This window comes from Halyomorpha halys, unplaced genomic scaffold (genome assembly GCF_000696795.3).
Source record: "Halyomorpha halys isolate HHAL.00 unplaced genomic scaffold, Hhal_1.1 Scaffold50.1, whole genome shotgun sequence".
NCBI lineage: Eukaryota > Metazoa > Arthropoda > Insecta > Hemiptera > Pentatomidae > Halyomorpha > Halyomorpha halys.
This window is the reverse complement of record NW_027106849.1, coordinates 1858666-1861943: the sequence shown is the minus strand read 5'-3', so window position 1 is coordinate 1861943 and position 3278 is coordinate 1858666. Positions and strand designations below refer to the sequence as shown.

Below are 3278 nucleotides of genomic sequence, written 5' to 3'. Positions count from 1 at the left end.
AAAATAATGATTTTAAATTAGCCAATCAATAAGAATAAGACTAATCAATCAGATCATCTTTCTGAATTATGAGCGCAATTCATAGTTTTGAATATTTCATATTATATGGAACATGATAAATTGTGAAAAAGTCCAAGGTAGTTAGTTGTATCTTAAGTAGTTTAAAATATTTAATTGTTGATGAAATCGTGTCCAGGTCTCTTAGTATTACTTATGGTAATTTTATGTGAAATAATAATAGTTATTATTTAGTTTTAATTTAAAATAAAGAAGTCTTCAAAACCTCGAGTAGGTCGAAGTTTACCAGTAGTCGAACGTAATCTTGAATTTGAAGTTTTCCAAGTTCGAAAGTATAATTTTCCAGATTCTTTAACCGATTCAATTGAAAAACATATTTTTATTTAATTGATGTAATTTACAACTGTACAAAATAATACAATAAGTAAATATGTTGTATGTTTCATATACACTTGAAAATCTTGGGAAGGAAACACCCATTGGTTAGGGGTGGTTCTTTGGTGGTAATTTCAATGTATATAAAACTTTGCTAAAAATGCCCTCCTAATGCGCAAATTTCCTTTAGTTTCTGGCGTGATTATTTTGTCCAGTAATACTAGTTTTTATAGAAAATATATTTTCTTTTATACCATAATCTATCGTTAATTGATTTGAAATGTATAAAGAACAGTATGTTCTGTATATATAGACTGCTGTATGATTCTTTACGGGCTACATTAGTTTTTTATATAATGGTTCAGGAAAACCTTTTAACTCTCCACAATAAGATTATGAATAAATAAATTTCTAGAATTACATGAAAAAAAAGTTTAATTAATTTAAGCAAAAATTACATTATTTACATTCATTAAATATATACAATATTAGCCGTATCTAGAATCGCCCCCTGATTTGGAATCCTTCGTGAGTATCTCTCGTCTTGGAGCCTCCAGGATACCTGTCTCTGTTGTGCTCGACGTATCCTCCAGCAGAAAACCTACCGTCCTTCGATCTCCAGGCGTCTTGAGATATCCTGTAGGTATCGTGTCGTTCTCCGCCATGCTGAGTACGGGAGGCCTCGACTGTCAGTTTTCGACGGTTGTCCTCTGCTTGAGTAAGAGCAACCAAGCAGGCAGCCAGGAAAGAGATCAAGATAAACTTGTTCATTTTCTAGACAAAGAAGAAGTATTGAAATTATGGCCTCTCTGTTGATAATCCGAAACTTAATGTAATTTGATTGAAAAAAAAGTAATTGATGATTCATACAATCCAATACATTCAAACAATCGTTCATTATTAAAATTAGTCAATATTACCTTAGAATGAGATGTGAAGACTGTGAGGTTCTGGCGTCGTCAGCACTGCCCCACTAGATATACCAGAGCGGCTGTAATCCACAGACATTCGGAATTTCAAGTAGCCATCTGGGAATCCCTTGCGATGGTTCAATCCAAATCCATTGGCATCCATCACGATAAAAATCTATTAAAATAAAATAAAATATTATAATTATTTTTATTTTATTGAAAAACATTTCAAATTACTACTGAAAGGTTTATCCTTTAAATTAATCATTTATTAAATCAACGAATAAAATAAATAAATAAGTAAAACCTAATGTAAAAAAAAAGTTTTAAATTTAGTGGATATTAATATCAAATTACAAGGTTCAATTTTGTGTTTTGTGTCGAATATAAAAAAAAAAAAATGTTGGCTGTTTAGTGATGGATAATAGCTGACAGGGAACGTTCGATGGATAGATGGATTTTTTTGTTTGATTTTGGGCATCTATCATGAAACTTGAAACCTCAAATTTTAAAGTGTTTTTCTTATGTCAATACTATTGAAAATAATAGAAAACAATGTTTAAAATAAAGTTTATGGTTTTTAGTTGAAACAGTATAAGAATAAGTGCAGAGAATGAAGTGAAAGTAAATTAACGAGAAGGATAAAAAAAAAATACACTGTTTGATTTGAAATTCTAAAAATCGTGATTTTTGAATTGTTTTATTTTTACAATAATTTTAGAATTTTACAATAATCATGATAATTTGTTTTTTAAATTATTATGGTAATATATAGATGAAAAGTGTATTTAAATAATTTTTTTTTAATAATATTTTTATAGTTATTCACAATTGTATTAAAATATATACAACAAGTAAATTTGCTGAAGGTGACATAGTGAAATGAAATAAACATGTGGAGGTTCTACCCATTGATAGAACTCCAATAACATTTCTAGAGAAGAAGATCTCGTGGCCATCTTCTTTTCATACGCCTAAGAGGATTACTAGCTAATGAAGGAGAAGCCAGGTTAGAAACAAGTGGATTTGGGTGGTTGGGAAGTTTATCATAGAAGGAATGGTATCTGGTTCTGGCCAAATCGGCAAGATATGGAACATTAAAGTCTTGATGGATGACTTGATTTGTGACCAAGTAAGGAGCATTAAGGATTTTTGTCTGTAAGGATTGAATTCGGGAGGAATTTGATGGTTCGGTGGAGCCTCAGAGGTCAATTGAGTCCAATTCCAAATTAGTCTGATTATCGTAGTGTATACTAATTTTTTGTAGTGAATGGGATAGTTTAGAGCGTTTGTCAAGTAAGTGTTGTAGCAATCGGAATCTATGAGCAGTTTCTTGTCGTTTCAGTCTAGTGTGTGGATTCCAAGTAAGTCTCTTGTCAAGATGGAGATCTATGTATTGAATCTGTTCAACAGGCGTTAATGGAGTATTTAGAAAGGATACTGTAGGACATGAGGGTAGAGGTTTACGACGGAGAGTAAAGGTGATCTAATAGGATTTGTCAGAATTTATTTTGATTCTCCAGTTTTTACACCATTCTTGAATAGATGTTATGTGTGTCTGTAGTGGAAAACATATAAATACTAAAAATATTTATTGCTAAACAACAAACTCCTAAACTTAAAAAGGGTTCTAGTTTCTTTTACGTGGATATCCGTATACTCACCCAGTCAGTAAACCTCATAAAAACAAGGCAAAATACAGAAAAAATAGAAGATAGCTGATCTAGCTAAATTATGTTATTAAGCAAGGAAACTCTTCTCAGGTTTCTATGTTGATCTTTTTCTGTATCTAACAAAATTTTCAGTTTTTTATATATTCTGGATATGCATAACTGAAGTTGAATTTTGAAAAATTCTATTGAAGTTCACGTAATTTTTTCTACTTATAATATGAATGATTAGAAAATTTTAATATGTATATATTTTTTTAATTGATAAAAACATAACCAATTAAATTCATCTGAAACCAAATAT

General features: G+C 30.3%; 1 long non-coding RNA gene across 1 annotated transcript; it reads right to left on the bottom strand.

The window, feature by feature from the left end:
* Nucleotides 1-810: 810 nt before the first annotated feature.
* Nucleotides 811-1367, bottom strand: LOC136795238 (uncharacterized). The gene is made up of 2 exons (XR_010842810.1): nt 1314-1367; nt 811-1167 (listed from the first exon to the last, which is right to left on the bottom strand). It is a non-coding gene; the product is annotated as an uncharacterized lncRNA (long non-coding RNA).
* Between the last annotated feature and the right edge of the window lie 1911 nt (nt 1368-3278).